Raw genomic sequence first — 11,344 nt, forward strand, 5'->3', positions numbered from 1 at the left:
ACCCCTCCTTGGGTTTCCAAGGTGGTATCACTACGGAAGTAGATTGTCCAACTTTCCTTCCGAGGAGTGGCTGGTGGGTTTGAACCACCAGCCTTCTGGTTAGCAGTCAAGTGCCTTAGACACTATGCTACCAGAGCTCCTTTTTAGAGGCTTACAAAGATTATATAAATGTCTATAGATATAGAATTTTTACATTCGGAACCACATAGAAGGAAACAAATCAGATGAAAAGAAGGCAATTAATTTGAATGTTTGTTGCAATGTTATTCCTAAATTTTAAAAATTTGCAACAACCAATTACTTAAACCAATGGGAGAATAGTGTTGCAAACCTTGAAGTGTTAATGCATTGGAACACTATACAGATATTAAAAATGAAAGAATGTCAACTTATGAATATCTGTCTACAATGTAGATTTTAAAGCCAGAACACAACATAGCATGTACATACAGAAAGTATCTATACCAGAATGTCTGTACATATGCCGAGAAAAAGAATATTTGGAGAGTAATAAGAAAAGTTTAGGCCATTGTAGGGCAGTTACCTACTTTGCTTCTCAGCCTTTCACAACATCAACAAACACATTTCAGATGCCTTTGCCCAGGATAAGCTTTGAAGAGGTTGGAGTTACTGGATATGAGTTAAAATTGGTAAAATTTCTAGGTAAGTCTTTAGAGTAGAGAATGAGGGCAGTTGCTAAGAGAGCTTGTCCAAGAATTTAATCCTATGTGCGTTTGCAGAGTCTGTAAAATGACAGTGTTAGATCCGTGGATGGTTTCTAAGGTTCCTTATAGGTCTCAGATTTTGCTTGTCTTTGAGAAGTGAAATTTGGAGGGAGAATTAAAAAGCTAATACTTAAGGACTTAAAATACAATGCCAGTAATATAGTGTACATTTATTAATTTATTATTAGTGAGAACGTATCTTCTACTTACTTAGAAACCATGGTCATCTGAATACATTTTAACTTTACAACTACAATCTATTTATATTTTACGTACGTTCTTTTAAGTATTTGAACAAATACTTCATTTTCCAAGTTAAATTAAAATACAAATACTTAATTTCAACATTAGTGGGAATGAAATCACATTTTTCATTGCTATTTTTCACTGTTGGTATACCAGTAAACCATTCACTGATTTCTGTGTGATATACTCTTCAGTTTTTCTCAGCTAGTTTTTCTTTTCTGAGCTAATACATTTTGGGCTTTTAGGAAAGATCACCTCCTCCTGCCTCCATGTTGTCACTGACCTGTCAGCTGGTCTAATTTCTGTCAACCCCAATCAGGGAACCTGACTCCTCCTGAGTTGCTCCTCATGTCTTAATGAGGGCCAGAAACCTCACAAGCAGGCTGGACCAGAGACACAGCCCTGTGCCCCATGGAAAATCAGATACGATACAAATCTATAGGAAGGAAGGCAGGGTCAATGAGGTGACTAAGGAGCAGGGATCCGTGCCTGAATTTCTGACCAAGGAGAGGCGTGTGGGACTCACACTTGGATTATTTGCAGGGCTACCCTTGGGGTCTAAGGAGCAATCCACAATGGGCATTGTTAGAAATAAATGTGCAGTAATTGCCTTGGGTCTTTGCAATACCCAATTCTCTGGACTCCAGACAGACACATCATTTCCTTAGGGTTTCCATTAGAAAGTTATTGCTTTCAGTGGTGTAATTTGTTACTTTTGTCTTCAGGAGAAATCTTCACAATGTCTAACTTTTTATCTTTGGTCCAAGGAATTCATCTTGTTTATTCTATCATATCTCAACTCCAGTGTTCGTGTTCATGGCCATTTTAATGAGTTAGCATCACTGTTTCTCTTTCATCTTAATTCCAAAGTCATCCCTCTCAATTCCATTTTGCCACTTTCTGGTACTCTACAATCATGCTTTTCAGATTTTGATATTTCAGTAAATATCACCACCACCACCCCCGAAATCTGAGGGCATTAAAGTAGGGAAGTCAATTTCTATTGCACCAGAAAAGCACATTAAAGAAAAAAGTAACCTCCCACACAGTTTCATTAAAGAAACAAATGGTTCCCCAGTTGTGCTCCCCCCACTTAGCTATGTAGGCATAATGACAAGTACAACAAAGGAAACAATTTTGTTTCAAGAATAGTTGGTTTATTTATGTTAGTAATGACCCCACCAGTGAGGGAAAAGGCAGGCTAGTGCCATGAGCAAGATGCCTTTGGGCACACAGGTTTACATAAGTGTTTATTTATTAGCCACATGTTCACCATCTGACCTCCATCCTCATCCTCTCCATGAACTCTTTCCAAGTCTACCCAACCCTTTCTCTTCTGAGATGGCATTCACAGGATCATATGTAGTCCCATCCCTAATAACTATTCATTTTATTCGCATGTGACTTTGTATTTTAGAGTGTCCTTAGCAAAAGGAGAGGGGCTGGTAACCTGGGCAGCTGGGAGTGATGATGTACAATTTAGTCTTAATCAGTAGCCATGCAAGCCCTTTATTTTGCACACCAGAACTTTGGAGCTATGTAGGTGTTACCTTCTCATAGGATATTTAGGCTGGTTATGAACAGGTGGGAAGCTTCAAGCTAGTATCTTCTACTTTAGGATAATAAATGAGAGGAATTTCATAGAGAGTCCAATGAATGCTACCAAGAAAATGAGGGTTATTACCGTAAACAGTAATATTCAGGCTAGAATATCTAGGACCCAGCTCTAAATCCAGAAGCAGTTTGGTTCCTGCAGAAGAAAGAACATGGTAAATGGGGTTCTACTGCCAAATTAAACATGTTCATTCTTCCTGTAGAACCAAGCTGCATCTATGTGTCTAGATTAATGGGGTTCAACCAAAGTGGACTATACATGTAGACCTCACCAGATAGAATACACAGGAATCAAACTGACTACATTTGTGGAAAGAAGTGATCGAGAAGCTCCATATCATCAGTCAAAACAAGATCAGTGGCTGACTGTGGAACAATCAATTGCTCATATGCAAGTTTGAGTTGAAGATAAAATAAGTCCACAAAAGCCAAAAATGGCCTTGATTATATCCCACCTGAATTTAGAGGCAATATGAAGAATAGATTTGACACACTGAGCACCAGTGACTAAAGACCAGACCAGTTGTGGGATGACATCAAGAACATCATCTATTAAGAAAGCAAAAGGTCATTAAAAAGATAAGAAAGGAAGAAAATACAAAAAATGGATGTCAGAGAGACTCTTGAAACTTGCTCTTGAACAGAGTGTAGCTAAAGTGAGTGGAAGAAATGATGAAATAAAAGAACTGAAGAGAAGATTTCAAAGGGCAGCTTGAGAAGACAACATAAATTATCGTAATAAAACGTGCAAAGACCTGGAATTAGAAAACCAAATAGGAAGCACATGCTCAGCATTCCTTAAGCTGAAAGAAATGAAGAAAAAATTCAAGCCTCAAATTGCGATATTGAAGGATTCGCTAGACAAAATATTGAATGATGCAGGAAACATTAAAAGAAGATGGAAGGAATAATCGCAAAGAATTGGTTGAAATTCAACCATTTCAAGAGGTAGTGTAAACCAATGGTATTGAACAAAGAAATCCAAGCTGCAATGAAGGAATTGATGAAAAACAGGTCTTCAGGAATTGATGGAATACCTACTGAGATGTTTCAACAAATGGATACAGTGCTGGAGACGCTCACTCATTTCTGCCAAGAAATTTGGAAAACAGCTACCTGACCAACTGACTGGAAAACCAAAAAGCAAACTCACTACAATTGAATCAATTCTGACTCATAGAGATCCCACTGAGTTTCTAAGGGTGTAAATCTTTACAGAAGCAGACTGCCTCATCTTTCTTCTGTGAAGTGGCTGGTGGGTTCAAACCACTGTCCTTTTGGTTAGCAGTCAAATGCCTTAACCTCTACATTACCAGAGCACCTTAACTGACTGGAAGAGATCCATATTTATGCCTATTCCAAAAGTGATTCAACAAAATTAGAAAATTATTGAACAATATCATTAATTTCAAATTTTGTGAAGATAATTCAAAAATGATTGCAGCCGTACATTGACAAGGAACTTCCAGAAATTCAAGCTGGATTCAGAAGAGGATGTGGAATTTACTGATGTCAAATGGATCTTGGCTGAAAGCAAAGAACATCAGAAAGATTACCTGTGTTTTATTGACTATGCAAAGGCATTCAACTGTGTGGATCACAACAAATTATGGGTAACATTGCAGAGAATGGGAATTCTAGAACACTTAATTATGCTCACAAGGAACCTTTGCATAGACCAAGAGGGACTCGTTCGAACAGAACAAGGGAATATTGCATAGTTTAAAATCAGGAAGGGTGTGTGTCAGGGTTGGATCCTTTCACCATATTTAATCAATCTGTATGCTGATCAAATAATCCAAGAAACTGGGTTAAATGAAGAAGAACATTATGTTCTGTGAAATAAGTGAATCACAGATGAATATTAGTTCACTGTTGTAAAAAGTAAAGGAAAGGTTTATATATGGAAGGAAGCATTCTTTGTTGGTTACCAGTGGTGGGGGGAGATTGGGGAAAACACTGCTGAATAGGTAGAGACAAGCATTGATTTGGGTGAAGGGAAGAGCAATGTACCAAAAGTGAGTGATCAACATGGTGGCACTGAGGAAGAAGACAGAGAGGTACACGGGAGATACAAACAACAAAGATGAACCCTGTTGTATTACAGTGCTATGTTGTCATTGATGGCAAGTACGACATATTGCACTGGGAAAATCTGCTGCAAAAGACCTCTTCAAAGTGCTGAAGAGCAAAGATGTCTCCTTGAAGACTAAGGTGTACCTAACTCAAGCCATGGTCTTTTCAATCACCTCATATGCATGTGAAGATAAAAGTCCATGTGAGAGCTGGACAATGAGTAAGGAAGACTGAAGAAGAATCAATGCTTTTGAGTTGTGGTATTGGCAAAGAATACTGAAAGTACCATGGACTGCCAAAAGAACTAACAAATCTGTCTTGGATGAAGTACAGCCGGAGTGCTCCTTGGAAGCAAGAATGTCCAGATTTCACCTCACCTACTTTGGTCCTGTTGTCAGTGGCGACCATTCCCTGGAGAAGGCTATCATGCTTGGTAAAGTGGAGGATCAATAAAAAAGGGGAAGGCCCTCAACAAGATGGATTGACACAGTAGCTACAATGATGGGCTCAGGTATATAGCAAGGATCGTGGAGCTGGCACAGGACTAGGCAGTGTTTTGTTCTGCTGTACATAGGGTCGCTAGGAGTCGGAGATGACTTGATGGCACCTAACAACAACATGAGGTAAGGGTCTTGCCTTGGTGATTTTGTTGAAAATCAATTGAAGATAGTTGTCAGACTTTATTTGATACTTTCTGTTCTACTCTATACATTGATCTGTTTGTCTACCCTTATGCCAACAACACACAGTATTGTTTAAAATTATTTTTATTGTGAAAGTTTACAGAGAAAATTCATTTTCCATACAGCAGTTCATACACATTTTGTGTATGAACTGTAATTCCCCACAATGTAACAGCTCTCTTCCCATTTCCTCCCTGGGGTTACCTCTTCCTTGTGTCCTTCTTTCCTATGTATTCCTGCCCCCTGAGCTATCTCCCTTTGCAAATACTACCCTTCTATTCTCCCATGAACAGCACATTCTTGCTTATTATACATTTATATAGGAAGTTTTGAAATTGGTATATAAGTCCAAGTCAATTTGTTCTAGGTCCTTTGCATTGCCATATATATTTTCTAATTCACCCATTAAATTTTACAAAAACCCTGCCAAAATCTTGATATGGATTGTATTGGAGAAAACTGGCATTTTAACAATATTGATTATTCTAATCAATGTGCATGAAATATCTCTCCATTTATTTTGATCTGCAATTTGTATCAGCAATGTTTTGTAGTTTTTGGTGTACAGGTCTTAATCTTATTTCGTTAAACTTTATTAAATTCATGGGAGCTATGGTGGCGTAGTGCCTAAGGCATTTGACTCTAACCAGAAGGCTGGTGGTTCAAATCCACCAGCCACTGCTCAGAAGGAAGGTTGGGCAATCTACTTCCATAGTGATACCTCCTTGGAAACCCAAGGAGGGGTCGCTATGAGTTGGATCCGACTTGACGGCAGTGTGTTTGGTTTTGGTTTTATCTGAAATTAGTAAGTCTTAGCAAAGCATCTACTTTTATTGGTAGTAGTACTTTTCTCTTCCACTCTGTGAATTAAATATCATCAATGTTATGTGTAAGGCAAACTAGGTGCTTTTCATTTATTAATTCATGTAACAAATAGTTATTCAGCACTTACATTACCAGGCTCTTTCTTGGCACCAATGAGGAAACAGTAAACAAAGCCATGTCTTTGCCCTCATACACTTTACTACACTGTAGTAATATAATACAACAGAATATTTTCAATATAATGCAAAGTAATATTAAAAAGTAAAGTAGGAGAAGGAGACAGAGAATAAAGAGAGTGGTGTTTGAAAAGGGTAGTCAGGGAAACACTGTTTGGCTAGGTTACCTTTGAGAAGAAATCAAAAAGAAATGAGAGAGTATCTGGCACTTCCAAGGTTTGGAGAATAACATGTGCAAAGGCTCTGGTTAAGGGACTATGTGACTGGAATATAGTGAGAAGAAAACGAAATGGGAAATCTGGCCAGAGACCAGGTCATGTATGGTTTTTCAAACTCAGAGACGTACCTTGGATTTTACCTAAGTTGTGATACAAAGAGATTTTGAAGAGTTTTAAGTAACAGAATGAAATATGTATGTTTTAAAGGGATTACTATGGAGGGTAAAAGCAGGAGGAGGAACAGCAGTTAGGAGTCTATTGCAGTATTTCAGGCAAGATATAATGGAGGAAGTGGTGATCCATAGTCATATTTGGAGTATATTTCAAAAATAAAGCCAACAAGTGTGGTGTTAGAGGAAAAAGGTGCCAATGACTCCATGGTTTTTGACCTGAGCAACTGGTCTAATTTCTTACCATTTACTGGGATGGGAAGCACTTGAGGGGCAAGTATGTTTGGGGGAGATTTTGGCTTTAGATATGTAAAGTTTGATTTGTTTATTAGGAAATCATGTGGAAAGGTAGAGTTGGAAATCTAATAAGAGAGTTTGGAGTTCAGAGAAAAGGTAAGACTTGAAATATAAATTTAACAAAACTGTATGAGAATACTTGGGAAATGAATAAAAATAGAGAGGAGTTCAGAGGACTAAATCTGGGACAATCCAACATTTAGAAGTTAAGATGATGTTGTTGTTAGGTGCCATCGAGTTGTCTCCAACTCACAGTGACCCTATGCACAGCAGAATGAAACCCTGCCTGGTCCTGTGCCAGCCTCACGATCCGTGCTATACCTGAGCCCATCGTTGCAACCACTGTGTCAGTCCGTCTCACTGCGGGCCTTCCCCTTCTTCATTTACCCTCCACTTTACAAAACATGATATCCTTCTCCAAGGAATGGTTCCTCCCACAACATAACCAAAGTGGGTGAGACAAAGTGTGGCTGTTCTCACTTCCAAGGAGCATTCTGGCTGCACATCTTCCAGGACAGATCTGTTAGTCCTTTTAGCAATCCATGGTACTCTTAGCATTCTTCTCCAACACCATAACTCAAAAACATCAGCTCTTCTTCAGTCTTCCTATTCATTGTCCAGCACTCACCTACATAAAAGATGATTGAAAATACCATGGCTTGGGTTAGGTGCACCTTAGTCTTCAAGGAGACATTTTTACTCTTCATCACTTGAAAGAGTACTTTCACAGTAGATTTGCCCAATGCAATACGTCATCTGATGTCTTGACTGCTGCTTCCATTGGTGTTGATTGTAGAACCAAGTAATATGAAATCCTTGACAACTTCAATCTTTTCTCTGTGCATCGTGAAGCTGTTTATTGGACCAGTTGCAAGGATTTTTTATTTTCTTTATATTGAGGTGTAATCCATACTGCAGACTATAGTCTTTAATCTTCACCACTAAGCACTCCAAGTCATCTTCACTTTCAGCAAGCAAAGTTGTGTCATCTGCGTATCACAGGTTGTTAATGATTCTTCCTCCAATGCTACGTTCTTCTTCATATAACCCATGTTCTCAAATTATTTGCTCAGCATACAAATTGAATAAGTATGATGAAATGATACAACCCTGATGCACCCCCTTCCTCATTTTAAACCATGCAGTGCCCCCTGGTTCTGTTTGAATGACAGCCTTCTGATCTATGTACAGGATCCTCATGAGCACAATTAAGTGTTCTGGAATTCGCATTCTTCTCAATGTTATCCACAATTTGTTATGATCCATGCAGTTAAATGCTTTTCCACAGTCAATAAAACACAAGTAAACATCTTTCTGGTATTCTTTGCTTTGAGCCAAGATCCATCTGACATCAGCAATGATATCCCTCATTCCATGTCCCCTTCTGAATCCAGCTTGCCTTTCTAGAAGTTCTCCATCAATTTACTGCTGCAACTGTTTTTGAATTATCTTCATTAAGATTTTACTTGCATGTGATATTAATGATACTGTTTGATAATTTCCACATTCTGTGGGATCACTTTTCTTTGGAATGGGTACAAATACAGATCTTTTCCAGTCAGTTGGCCAGGTAGCTGTCTTCTAAATCTCTTGGCATAACCGAGTGAGTGCCTCCTGTGCGGCATCTGTTTATTGAAACATCTTAATGGGTATTCCATCAATTCCTGGACCCTTATTCTTCACCAGTTCTTTCAGTGCAGCCTTGACGTCTTCCCTCAATACCATTGGTTTTTTATCATATGCTACCGCATGAAATGAATGAATATCGACCAATTCTTTTTGGTACAGTTACTCTGTGTATTCCTTCCATTTTCTTTTGATGTTTCCTGCATCATTCAAAATTTTGCCCATTGAATCTTTGAATATTGCAACTCAAGGCTGAAATTTTTTCTTCAGTTCTTTCAGCTTGAGAAATGCAGAGCATGGTCTTCCCTTTTGGTTTTCTAACTCCAGGTCTTTGCACATTTAATTATAATAGTTGGCTCTGTCTTCTTGAGCTGCTCTTTGAAATCTTCTGTTCAACTCTTTTATCTTGTCATATCTTCCATTTGCTTTAGCTGTTCTCCACTCAAGGGCAAGTTTTAGAGTCTCTTATGACATCCATGTTGGTCTGTTCTTCCTTTCTTGTCTTTTTAATGACCTCTTGCTTTCTTCATGGATGATGTTCTTGATGTCATCCCACAATTCCTCTGGTTTTGTCACTGGTGTTCAATGCATCAAATCTATTCTTTAGATGGTCTCTAAATTCAAGAGGGATGTTATCAAGGTCATATTTTTGCTCTTGTGGACTTGTTTTAATTGTCTTCAACTTCAAGTTGAACTTACATATTAGCAGTTGATGGTCTGTACCATAATCAGCTCCTGGCTTTGTTTTGGCTGAAGATATTGAACTTTTCCATCTCCACTTGCCACAGATGTAGTCAATCTGATTCCTGTTGTTCCATCAGGTGAAGTCCATGTGTATGGCCATTATTTATTTATGTTGTTGAAAAAAAGTATTTGCAGTGAATAATTCATTGGTCTTGCAAAATTCTGTCACCTCCAGCATTATTTCTATCACCAAAGCCATATTTTCCAATTGCCAATGACTCTTCTGTTTCCAACTTTTGCATTCCAGTCACCGATGGTCGTCAACACATCTTGTTTGCATGTTCAGTCAATTTCAGACTGCAGAAATTGGTAGAAATCATCAATTTCCTCATCTTTGGCTTTGGTGGTTTGTGCATAGATTTGAATAATAGTAGTATTAACTATTAGGAGGAGGGGTTGCTATGAGTCAGGTCCGACTCGACGGCACATAACAACAATAGAAGGCCCTAGCCACTGTGTGCCCACCTACCTGCCCAGGGGCCCAGCCTTTATAAAGATGATGAGAAGATTCAGAGAGTCTGAAAACAAAGAACCAGAGAGTTTGGAGCTAAGTAGAGTGTACTGTCCAGGAAGTTTAATGAAGAAAGTCTTTCAAGAAGGAAAGCATGAACAACTGTTTCAAATGCTATTGAGTGATCCAAATTTGGCCATTTAGTGTGGCAACATGGAGGCTATTTCTGACTTTTCACTTTTGTTGTTGTTGTTATTTGCTGTCAAGTTGGACCCAACTGATAGCAACCCCTCCTTGGGTTTCCAAGGCGGTATCACTGTGGAAGTAGATTGCCCAACCTTCCTTCCAAGGAGTGGCTGGTGGGTTTGAACCATCAGCCTTCTGGTTAGCAGTCAAGTGCCTTAGTCACTATGCTACCAGAGCTCCTGTGACTTTCCACTAGGGATTTCAATATATTGACAGTTAAAAAAAAAAAAGTCAACTGAAGGGGGCTCAAGGAAAAATAGAAGAAAAAGTGGAAATAAACAGCAAAGAAAACTGGGTCAAAGAATTTTTTCTTTGAAAATTTGTAGGGTTTGCAGAGTAGAGAGAAGTTTTCTTTGTTATCATGAGAGATATAAAAGCTTGTTTGTAGGCTGATGGTGGTGTTTGAATGAAGAGGGAAAATCGATGATGTAGGAGAGAGAAGGGATCATTTCAGGAGCAAGATCCTTAAGATCTGTTGCACAAGTGGAGGAGATAGCCATCCATAAAAGATCCCTGCATATCAGATGGGAGCTCTAGTGGTGTAGTGCCTAAGGCATTTGACTGCTAACCAGAATATGGTTATGATTACAATATAAGCCTGCCTGCATATTGCTAACTTGAATTATCTTGTCTTTATTGGATAAATTTTTCTGAAGTCATCAGTTTGGATTAGTTCGGTGGCACAATTTGGCATTAGACAGATATGTGGGTAATAGTCTCTAGATCAGCTTCTTTGGTGTTTCCATTGATTCTAACAGATATTCTTTTCTGCTTATATTATTCAGAGTCCATTTCTGAAGACTGGGACTAAAATCCACAGCTACCGTACTTACAAGTATCATATAACTCTCTTTTTTTCCATTAAACATATGATATTACTGAGGCTTTCAGAGGTTAAATAACTTGTGTCTCTCACACTGTTAGCAAGTGTGAGCACCCAGAACTCTTAAGTTCGATGTAAGCCAAAGAGAGGCACAAGTATGTATATATTATATATATGTATATGTTTAAAAGAATGTTAAATTTCATATGGGCAAACTGGTGGGACTGACATATCCCAAATACCTAGTTTAGTGCCTGGACCAAAGAGGACATGCAATCAATACTTGTTAAACATAACAAGTATCACAAGAATTATAGGTTTCTGAGGCAGTATCTCTACGGAAGTAGATTGCCCAGTCTTCCTTCCAAGGAGTGGCTGGTGGATTTGAACTGCCAGCCCTCTGGTTAGCAGTCAAATGCCTTAG

At 38.6% G+C, this 11,344-nt stretch overlaps 1 protein-coding gene across 1 annotated transcript in view; it reads right to left on the reverse strand.

The window, feature by feature from the left end:
- The window catches only part of LOC103209953 (olfactory receptor 2AE1), a 29,723-nt gene that overhangs the window by 16,690 nt on the left and 1,689 nt on the right, over window positions 1-11,344 (reverse strand). The gene's annotated exons all lie outside the window — the stretch shown is intronic.

The sequence above is a fragment of the Orycteropus afer genome, unplaced genomic scaffold, assembly GCF_000298275.1.
Source record: "Orycteropus afer afer isolate SDZICR_OR568_19922 unplaced genomic scaffold, OryAfe1.0 scaffold00542, whole genome shotgun sequence".
In the NCBI taxonomy this organism is placed as follows: Eukaryota; Metazoa; Chordata; class Mammalia; order Tubulidentata; family Orycteropodidae; genus Orycteropus; species Orycteropus afer.